The 11,278-nt window shown below is 57.6% G+C and overlaps 1 protein-coding gene across 1 annotated transcript in view; it reads right to left on the bottom strand.

Annotated features, from left to right (window-relative positions):
* The window catches only part of LOC141113413 (myosin-10-like), a gene marked incomplete in the record, with an annotated part of 160,446 nt that extends 149,386 nt beyond the window's left edge, over positions 1–11,060 (bottom strand). Inside the window, 1 exon segment of the mRNA XM_073606470.1 lies at positions 10,918–11,060.
* Between the last annotated feature and the right edge of the window lie 218 nt (positions 11,061–11,278).

Genomic DNA, 11,278 nt, shown 5'->3' with positions numbered 1-11,278 from the left:
CATATTAGCATCAGGGAGAGAGGGAAAAAAAGTGGTGGCGGTGCTTTAATCTGCCCGGGGCTTTGAAGTGTCTGCGTGTGTAATAAGATTGAAATACAAAGAGAGGGAGAATGAGATTCACCTGGGCGGGAAAGGGGGCTCCTTTCCTTCAAATAGAATATTCTATCCCGTGATTAGGAAGCTTTCAGACTTATAGGAAGATGGAGTTAATGAATGTTAGAATAATGGAGAAAAAAAAAGGGGAATGTGTATAACCTGGAGGGGACCGGGCGGGGAAATTAAAGGGCCAATCCACCTAAAAGTCTGATTTCCGCTGCATGCAAAGTTTGATCAGCCGAGATGCCCCCCAAAGGCTTTGAGACTCAGAGGAAGAGTGCCCCCACCTCTAGCCAGGACCTTTGATAAGGGGGTAACACTGGTCCTCCTGCACGGGGCCCGGCCAGCAAGGGGGCCCATGCAGCAGGGTGAATTAGATGTGGGCAGGGAGGGTGGTCGGTTTGGCGGGGGCCCCAATTAATGGAACCAATCCCCTGTATGGCTCTCTGCAGCAGCTGAAAGCTGGCTTCTTCTCCTCCACCTCCTGCTGGCTTTCAGTTGCTGCAGAGAGAACCATACAGGGGATCAGTTCCAGTAATTGCTCCCACCCCACCCCCCCACAGCGATTACCCTCCCTGTGCACCATACGTTTCCTCCCTGCTGCCCAGGCCTCCCTACCCCCCGCAGCGCTGCCAGCTTCCCTATTCTCTTTCCTGCAGCTGCAAGCACACAATAGGATCCCACAATATGGATCCCACAATATGGAGAGTGGGGGAAGGTTCCAGTAATTGCCCCCATCACCCTCCCTGTACACCATATGTTTCACCCCTGCTGCCCAGGCCCCTGTGTGCCCCCCCTACCTCCACAGTGCAGCCGGCCTCTCTCCTCCCCTTCCTGCCAGAAGCTGCCAGCACATAATAGGATTCTTCAAAATGGAGGATTGGGGAAAGTTTCAATAAGTGCCCCTCCCCCCCCCCCCACGCACTTATCACCCTTCCTGTACACCATACGTTTCCCCCCTGCTGCCCAGGCCCCACTATGTGCCCCCTACACCCGCAGTGCTTCCGGTTTCCCTCCTCTCCATCCCACCGGCAGCTGCAAGCACACAATAAGATCTTTCAAGATGGAGAGTGGGGGAAGGTTCCGGTAGATATATCCTATTTACCAGCCCCTTCCTTTCCTGAATGAACACAATGAGTGATCAGTATCAATCACTCACTGTGTTCATTCATAACTGAAGCACTGACTGTATAGGGCCTCCCCCATCAGGTTGTCTGTATGGGGGGTGGGGCCCCCCGTCAGGTGTCTGTCTGTATGGGGGGGTGGGGGGCCCCCCCGTCAGGTTGTCTGTATGGGGGCCCCCCCTGTCAGGTTGTCTGTATGGGGGGGGGCCCCCTGTCAGGTTGTCTGTATGGGGGGGGGGCCCCGTCAGGTTGTCTGTATGGGGGGGGGCCCCGTCAGGTTGTCTGTATGGGGGGGGGTGGGCCCCCCTGTCAGGTTGTCTGTATGGGGGGGGTGGGGTGGGCCCCCCCTGTCAGGTTGTCTGTATGGGGGGGTGGGCCCCCCTGTCAGGTTGTCTGTATGGGGGGCCCCCCCGTCAGGTTGTCTGTATGGGGGGGGGGGTGGGGGGGTGGGGTCAGGTTGTATGTATGGGGGGGTGGGCCGTATGTACCCCTGTCAGGTTGTCTGTATGGGGGGGGGCCCCCCCCTGTCAGGTTGTCTGTATGGGGGGGGTGGGCCCCCCGTCAGGTTGTCTGTATGGGGGGCCCCCCCGTCAGGTTGTCTGTATGGGGGGGGGTGGGCCCCCCCGTCAGGTTGTCTGTATGGGGGGTGGGCCCCCGGGTTGTGGGGCCCCCCCGTCAGGTTGTCTGGGTGCCCCCGCGTCAGGTTGTCTGTATGGGGGGTGGGGCCCCCCCGTCAGGTTGTCTGTATGGGGGGTGGGCCCCCGTCAGGTTGTCTGTATGGGGGGTGGTCTGTATGGGGGCCCCCCGTCAGGTTGTCTGTATGGGGGGCCCCCCCTGTCAGGTTGTCTGTATGGGGGGCCCCCCTGTCAGGTTGTCTGTATGGGGGGGGTGGACCCCCCTGTCAGGTTGTCTGTATGGGGGGGGTGGGCCCCCCCTGTCAGGTTGTCTGTATGGGGGGGGTGGGCCCCCCCTGTCAGGTTGTCTGTATGGGGGGTCTGTATGGGGGGGGTGGGCGGGTGGCCCCCCCCCCCCTGTCAGGTTGTCTGTATGGGGGGGGGTTCTGTATGGGGGGGGTGGGGTGGGCCCCCCCTGTCAGGTTGTCTGTATGGGGGGGGTGGGCCCCCCCTGTCAGGTTGTCTGTATGGGGGGGGTGGGCCCCCCCTGTCAGGTTGTCTGTATGGGGGGGGTGGGCCCCCCCTGTCAGGTTGTCTGTATGGGGGGGGTGGCCCCCCCCCCCCCCCTGTCAGGTTGTCTGTATGGGGGGGTGGCCCCCCCCCCCCCTGTCAGGTTGTCTGTATGGGGGGGGTGGGCCCCCCCCCCCTGTCAGGTTGTCTGTATGGGGGGGTGGGCCCCCCCCCCTGTCAGGTTGTCTGTATGGGGGGGTGGGCCCCCCCCCCCTGTCAGGTTGTCTGTATGGGGGGGGTGGGCCCCCCCTGTCAGGTTGTCTGTATGGGGGGGGGTGGGCCCCCCCTGTCAGGTTGTCTGTATGGGGGGGGGTGGTGGGCCCCCCCTGTCAGGTTGTCTGTATGGGGGGGGTGGGCCCCCCCTGTCAGGTTGTCTGTATGGGGGGGGTGGGCCCCCCCTGTCAGGTTGTCTGTATGGGGGGGGTGGGCCCCCCCTGTCAGGTTGTCTGTATGGGGGGGGTGGGCCCCCCTGTCAGGTTGTCTGTATGGGGGGGGTGGGCCCCCCTGTCAGGTTGTCTGTATGGGGGGGGTGGGCCCCCCCTGTCAGGTTGTCTGTATGGGGGGGGGTGGGCCCCCCTGTCAGGTTGTCTGTATGGGGGGGGTGGGCCCCCCCTGTCAGGTTGTCTGTATGGGGGGGTGGGCCCCCCCTGTCAGGTTGTCTGTATGGGGGGGTGGGCCCCCCGTCAGGTTGTCTGTATGGGGGGGGGGGTGGGCCCCCCGTCAGGTTGTCTGTATGGGGGGTCTGTATGGGGGGGGTGGGCCCCCCCTGTCAGGTTGTCTGTATGGGGGGGTGGGCCCCCCCTGTCAGGTTGTCTGTATGGGGGGGTGGGCCCCCCCTGTCAGGTTGTCTGTATGGGGGGGTGGGCCCCCCCGGGGCCCCCCCCTGTCAGGCTGTCTGTATGGGGGGGGGCCCCCCCTGTCAGGCTGTCTGTATGGGGGGGCCCCCCCCCTGTCAGGCTGTCTGTATGGGGGGGCCCCCCTGTCAGGTTGTCTGTATGGGGGGGGGCCCCCTGTCAGGTTGTCTGTATGGGGGGGTGGGGCCCCCCTGTCAGGTTGTCTGTATGGGGGGGGTGGGGCCCCCCTGTCAGGTTGTCTGTATGGGGGGGGTGGGGCCCCCCTGTCAGGTTGTCTGTATGGGGGGGGGGCCCCCTGTCAGGTTGTCTGTATGGGGGGGGCCCCCCTGTCAGGTTGTCTGTATGGGGGGGGGGCCCCCCTGTCAGGTTGTCTGTATGGGGGGGGGCCCCCTGTCAGGTTGTCTGTATGGGGGGGGGGGCCCCCTGTCAGGTTGTCTGTATGGGGGGGTGGGGCGGCGCCCCCTGTCAGGTTGTCTGTATGGGGGGGTGGGGCGGCCCCCCTGTCAGGTTGTCTGTATGGGGGGGTGGGGCGGCCCCCCTGTCAGGTTGTCTGTATGGGGGGGTGGGGCGGCCCCCCTGTCAGGTTGTCTGTATGGGGGCGGTGGGGCCCCCCTGTCAGGTTGTCTGTATGGGGGGGGTGGGGCCCCCCTGTCAGGTTGTCTGTATGGGGGGGGTGGGGCCCCCCTGTCAGGTTGTCACAGATTTTTTTTTTTTATATTTGCCTTGAGTTTAGATTTAAAGCTGTAATAGATTTGTGAAAAAAAAAGATTAAAAATGCCCCCCTGCAGGAAGTCATAATATACCAGTATGTACCACCACATACACTGGCACATTATGACAGATGTGCCGATCCTGCAGGTCCCGGGGTTTTTTGGCCCGGTCTTCCTTAGGGGTTCCGTCTCTGACTGTTTGAATGGGTCGGGCCCAGATGACGTCACTCCTGCACAAGAGCATAGGAGTCCCATCACGGCACAGATCAGATGCCATCAATATATGATGAGCTGCGTATGCGTGGCTCAGTGAGATACAGCGGACAGGCAGGGGGAGGCATTTATGACAGAGGCCATTAAGGTCTCTTTTGTTATTAAAACCCTACTTGTCAGAATTTTTTTTAAAAAGCCAAGTGGCCAAAAGATGCCCCCTTCCCAGTACCAAGTGTCCCGGAAGATGCCCCCTTCCCAGTACCAAGTGTCCCGGAAGATGCCCCCCTCCCAGTACCAAGTGTCCCAGAAGATGCCCCCTTCCCAGTACCAAGTGTCCCGGAAGATGCCCCCTTCCCAGTACCAAGTGTCCCGGAAGATGCCCCCTTCCCAGTACCAAGTGTCCCGGAAGATGCCCCCTTCCCAGTACCAAGTGTCCCGGAAGATGCCCCCTTCCCAGTACCAAGGGCCCAAAAGATGCCCCCCTCCCAGTACCAAGGGCCCAAAAGATGCCCCCCTCCCAGTACCAAGGGCCCAAAAGATGCCCCCCTCCCAGTACCAAGGGCCCAAAAGATGCCCCCCTCCCAGTACCAAGGGCCCAAAAGATGCCCCCCTCCCAGTACCAAGGGCCCAAAAGATGCCCACTTCCCAGTACCAAGGGCCCAAAAGATGCCCCCCTCCCAGTACCAAGGGCCCAAAAGATGCCCACTTCCCAGTACCAAGGGCCCAGAAGATGCCCACTTCCCAGTACCAAGTTCACACCATAAATCACATGAGATCCAGCGTAGGCAAACGCATTTGCGACTTACTTTTGGGATGTAAGTAAGTTGACATGGACACCCCATGCACATTGCAATTGAGTGCGTTTTGAACGCGGTGCGGGAAACCTGCACAGAACACGAACTCGCACCATGTTCTGGTGTGAACTGGCGCGTGAAAAACGCACCACAGTGCACATAAATGCCCAAAAGGAGGAAGCAGGTGACCTCACAGGACAAATAGGGATGAAAAAAAAAAAAAAAAAAAAAAAAAAAAACGCACTTCAACTACATACACACACACACACACACACACAGGTGCAGAAAAAAGTATGCAAAAGTTCATGAAAAAACGCACAGTAGACGAGGTTTCTGGCGAGAACGGGCCCTTTAACCGCTATGTCACTTTAATGCGTTGTAACGTGTTACAATGAACGCATTGCGCAACAACGCAACCTGACGCTTGTTTTCAGCGCAGACCAACGCACTGAACTGAAGCCACGAGACGTAAGGCAGGCCGCCTTGTTCTCGCAATGGCCAACGCTGCCGGTGTGAATGAGCCCCTCGGGAAAAGGACAGGAAGCTGAAACCGACAGTTAAGAGGAACCTCCACAATGAACACGTTGGAAAGGGAGAAGCGGCGGCTGGGGCCCGCAGGCCAGTGGGTGAGCCGATGTGCGTTTCTTGGGCCCGGCAGTCTGGCTCTCTGGGTACATTGCTCCTGCAAGAGGTGGGGGGGGGGGGGAGCACTGAGGAGGGGGCTAGACACAGGAGAGGAGGTCTAAGCGCATGGAACTTGCTGCATGATGTAGACGGAGCTCTTTGTTCCCTGCAAACTGCTGCAATAACAGATCTGAGCTGCCGCCCATTCAGCCGGCTAACCGGGGCTCCACGCTTGTCCCTCCAACGTAACCCTTTCACCGCCAAACCAACCCCCCTTTCTTCTTTATCTAGCTGAAGAACAATCCAACAAGCCCAGACCAGGGAGGTGCCCCGCGGGTGAAATTCCGCAATGAAGGGGCTGAAATAAAAGCCAACCGGCATCCAAACACAGCTCTACCGTAGGCACCTACTGACAGTCCCGTACAGTTGGGCCCCCACCCGGCACGCGGGCACCAGAGGGCAGAGCACATGGCCAGCTCAGATCTCTTAACCCTAACCGCGCCGCAGATGACGACAGAAACATGGCCGCCCCCACAGGGGGAATGAATGAAAAAACAAACACGCCGTCGTGCTTTACAAAGTCGCCCAAAGGCCAAACGGCACCACAACTCCTCACCCTGGGTTGGGGGTGGGCACGGTACATATGGTGACCCCCCAGAGTTATAGGGGGAAAAAAAAATATAAATCAGACCACGGGTAAAACCAAGACCACCGCCAACGTTAGACGCACCGATTTCATTCACTTCGGTAACAAGGAACGAATTCAAATAAAACGTGTTCTGAAGTTGGCGTGGAAGCAGGACAAAAGCTTTCGAGGGGGGTTAAGTGGTGGGAAGCCCCTCGCCCGTCCGCTCAGGGGAGGGGGGGGGTGGAATTCACGAAAAGGAATTTGTTAGACATAGCTGAGGGTTCAGGGAATGTGGGGGTGTATCAGAGGGGCGTGTCGGGGGGCATTCGTGAGGGTAGGGGGGCACAAAGACCTCCTGATTGCACAGGCAAGTGCTGAAATGCATTCCAGAGTAGAGAACTAGAAGATGTCATCCAAATAGAGATACATCGTAGAAGATTGATACATCTTACAGGTCTAGGCACATTGTATGGATACATCGTAGAAGATTGATACATCTTACAGGTCTAGGCACATTGTATGGATACATTGTAGAAGATTGATACATCATACAGGTCTAGGCACATTGTATGGATACATTGTATAGGATGAAACGCAAAGCAATCCACAGGTATGAGATATTTGGTGGAACATGTCCACTGGACCTTCAAGCTTTCAGGACAATTCAGATCCCCTTACAAAGATCAGGATGATGGGTGTAGGTGGACGTGTAGGTGGGATGCAGTGGGTGTAGGTGGGGATGTAGGTGGGATGCAGTGGGCGTAGGTGGGCATCCACACAAAGTATTTTTGCTACATTGTTAAACATCTAAAAAAGCTATTTTTACAAAAGGAAAATCCAATACTCATTTCTAATAAACCCATCACCCACCCCAAGAACAAGTAATACCCAAAGGGGCACCTGAGAATGGAAGGTGTTCTTCAGGGAAATTTACAGGTGTTCCTGGCCAGGCACTTAGAATGGGAAGGGGGTTTCTTCTGAGTAATTCTAACTGGGCATTTTATAGGCACTTGGTACTGTGGAGGGGGGGGTATCTCCTGGGCAGTTCTAGGAAGCCATTTCTGGCTACTTTGGAGGGTCGTTTTCTGAAGTCTTGGTGTTAAGAGGGTGATTCTAATAAGACATTTTCTGGGTGCTTGGTACTGGAAGGGGGGTATCTTCTCAAAACTTGGTACTGGGAGAGGGTATTTTCTGGGAATTGATACTGGAATGGGGGCATCTTCTGGACACTTGGTACTGGGAAGGGGACATCCTAGGCACTTGATACTGGGAGAGGGTATCTTCTGGAAATTGATACGGGAATAGGGACACTGGCTACCGGGGAAGGGGACATCTCCCGGACACTGGCTACCGGGGAAGGGGACATCTCCCGGACACTGGCTACCGGGGAAGGGGACATCTCCCGGACACTGGCTACCGGGGAAGGGGACATCTCCCGGACACTGGCTACCGGGGAAGGGGACATCTCCCGGACACTGGCTACCGGGGAAGGGGACATCTCCCGGACACTGGCTACCGGGGAAGGGGACATCTCCCGGACACTGGCTACCGGGGAAGGGGACATCTCCCGGACACTGGCTACCGGGGAAGGGGACATCTCCCGGACACTGGCTACCGGGGAAGGGGACACCTCCCGGACACTGGCTACCGGGGAAGGGGACACCTCCCGGACACTGGCTACCGGGGAAGGGGACATCTCCTTGACACTGGCTACCGGGGAAGGGGACATCTCCCTGACACTGGCTACCGGGGAAGGGGACACCTCCCTGACACTGGCTACCGGGGAAGGGGACACCTCCCGGACACTGGCTACCGGGGAAGGGGACATCTCCCGGACACTGGCTACCGGGGAAGGGGACATCTCCCGGACACTGGCTACCGGGGAAGGGGACATCTCCCGGACACTGGCTACCGGGGAAGGGGACATCTCCCGGACACTGGCTACCGGGGAAGGGGACATCTCCCGGACACTGGCTACCGGGGAAGGGGACATCTCCCGGACACTGGCTACCGGGGAAGGGGACATCTCCCGGACACTGGCTACCGGGGAAGGGGACATCTCCCGGACACTGGCTACCGGGGAAGGGGACATCTCCCGGACACTGGCTACCGGGGAAGGGGACATCTCCCGGACACTGGCTACCGGGGAAGGGGACATCTCCCGGACACTGGCTACCGGGGAAGGGGACATCTCCCGGACACTGGCTACCGGGGAAGGGGACATCTCCCGGACACTGGCTACCGGGGAAGGGGACATCTCCCGGACACTGGCTACCGGGGAAGGGGACATCTCCCGGACACTGGCTACCGGGGAAGGGGACATCTCCCGGACACTGGCTACCGGGGAAGGGGACATCTCCCGGACACTGGCTACCGGGGAAGGGGACATCTCCCGGACACTGGCTACCGGGGAAGGGGACATCTCCCGGACACTGGCTACCGGGGAAGGGGACATCTCCCGGACACTGGCTACCGGGGAAGGGGACATCTCCCGGACACTGGCTACCGGGGAAGGGGACATCTCCCGGACACTGGCTACCGGGGAAGGGGACATCTCCCGGACACTGGCTACCGGGGAAGGGGACATCTCCCGGACACTGGCTACCGGGGAAGGGGACATCTCCCGGACACTGGCTACCGGGGAAGGGGACATCTCCCGGACACTGGCTACCGGGGAAGGGGACATCTCCCGGACACTGGCTACCGGGGAAGGGGACATCTCCTTGACACTTAGTACTGGGGGAGGGTATCATCTTCTGGGAATGAATACCAGAATGGGGGGACTTGGTACTGGGGAGGGGAGATCTGCAAACTTGGTACTCAGAAGGGGGTATCTTCCGGGGGCACTTGGTGCCAAAAGGTGGGTATTTTCTAGGACATCGATACAAGAAAGGGCACACTTGGTGGTACTGGGAAGGGGGGAAACTTCTTGTCACCTGCTGACACCGTGAGGGGCTATCACCTGGGCACTTTCTACTGGGAGGGGGCATTGTCTGGGCAATTCTAAGGGGGCAATTCTGAAATAGAGGTGTGCCAGGATGGGTACTCTCATGTTTCTGGGGTTATCGGAGATCTGGCAATCACAGGGCAATTAAAAGGGCGCTGATGGTAAAGCAGGGGTAGGGGGGCCACCGAGGGCCCCACTCAAATGATACATAGGGACATTTAGGAACAATGTGAACCCCTTCCAGTAGCATTCCTTGTACGCAATATCAGAAGGGGCACATTTGGGGGGATCCTTTAAAAAGGAAGGGGGTATTCTCTGCCCACGGTAAACTTACAAAATATCAATTTTGTGGCACCGTCCTTAGAGAAAGGGGCAACTGCTGTATGAGGGACAATCAAGGTGGGGGCAATTAGCAGACACAGATACCCCAACCTGGGGCATTTCAGACTCTTTGAAACACAAAGGGGCAGATATGGGGGCATGGGGCCCCGGTTGGGGCTCCTTGTATAGAAGGCAATGTTCTAAATGCCCCCTTTAGGGTATTTTTTTTTGGGGGGGGGTCCTGATCATGTCATTGCAGAGCTGGGGGACTGTATTAGGATAACTGCCCTGAATGGCTATTTATAGGGGGTGACATGCTGTAATTGCCCCAATGGGATATTTCTAGGGGTGGAACGCAGAAATTGCCCCTAATTGGGTATTTATAGGGGTGGAACGCAGTAATTGCCCCTGATTGGGTATTTATAGGGGTGGAATGCAGTAATTGCCCCTGATTGGGTATTTATAGGGGTGGAATGCAGTAATTGCCCCTGATTGGGTATTTATAGGGGTGGAATGCAGTAACTGCCCCTGATTGGGTATTTATAGGGGTGGAATGCAGTAATTACCCCTGATTGGCTATTTATAGGGGGTGACATGCTGTAATTGCCCCAATGGGGTATTTATAGGGGTGGAACGCAGTAATTGCCCCAATGGGGTATTCATAGGGGTGGAATGCAGTAATTACCCCTGATTGGGTATTTATAGGGGGAGACATGCTGTAATTACCCCTGATTGGGTATTTATAGGGGTGGAATGCAGGAATTACCCCTGATTGGGTATTTATAGGGGATGACATGCTGTAATTGCCCCGATGGGGTATTTATAGGGGGTGGAATGCAGTAATTGCCCCTGATTGGGTATTTATATGGGGTGACATGCTGTAATTGCCCCGATGGGGTATTTATAGGGGGTGACATGCAGTAATTGCCCCGATGGGGTATTTATAGGGGGAGACATGCTGTAATTACCCCTGATTGGGTATTTATAGGGGTGGAATGCAGGAATTACCCCTGATTGGGTATTTATAGGGGATGACATGCTGTAATTGCCCCGATGGGGTATTTATAGGGGGTGGAATGCAGTAATTGCCCCTGATTGGGTATTTATATGGGGTGACATGTTGTAATTACCCCTGATTGGGTATTTATAGGGGGTGACATGTTGTAATTACCCCTGATTGGGTATTTATAGGGGGGGTGACATGCTGTAATTGCCCCGATGGGGTATTTTCCAGCAATGATATCTTATATTACCCTCTGAGGGGGATCTGTACAGGCAGCGATGTCCTCATTGGCTGTTTTTGCTCAGGGTGATTGGTTGCCCCCTAGTGGGGTAATTGAAGAAATTGCCCCTGCAGGGGGTAATTGAATGGCAATGCCTACAGGACTCCAGCCCGTCCCCATCCCACCACCCGAGTCTTACCGGCGGCTCCTGGGCTTCCTCGCTCCGTGTCTGCGTCTCCCGGTACCCGCCAGCCCCGGCCCCGTCCCTCCAGCCCGTCACCTCTCAGGCCACGCCCACCCAACACCAAGAGGCGCTTTCTTCTCCCCCCTCTAGAATCTCCGATTTTCCCATTGGCTCCCGATAGCCCCTTCCTGTCTCTGATTGGTCGCCGTCACGTCCGTCACGCGGAAACCGTTACTTTTTTTTTTCTTGTCCTTGCTCCCTCCATCAGTTCTCCCCCTTGTCCCCGCCCACCCCTGGAGGAAAGTGGCTGGAGGCGGCTGTCCGTCACCGGAGCCGCGCATCCCATTGGCTGACGGGGTTTCCATGGAAGCTGATC

The sequence above is a fragment of the Aquarana catesbeiana genome, linkage group LG12 (genome assembly GCF_042186555.1).
Source record: "Aquarana catesbeiana isolate 2022-GZ linkage group LG12, ASM4218655v1, whole genome shotgun sequence".
Taxonomy (NCBI): Eukaryota; Metazoa; Chordata; class Amphibia; order Anura; family Ranidae; genus Aquarana; species Aquarana catesbeiana.
Note: the sequence above shows the minus strand (reverse complement) of the source record. Positions and strands in the feature narration are given on the sequence as shown.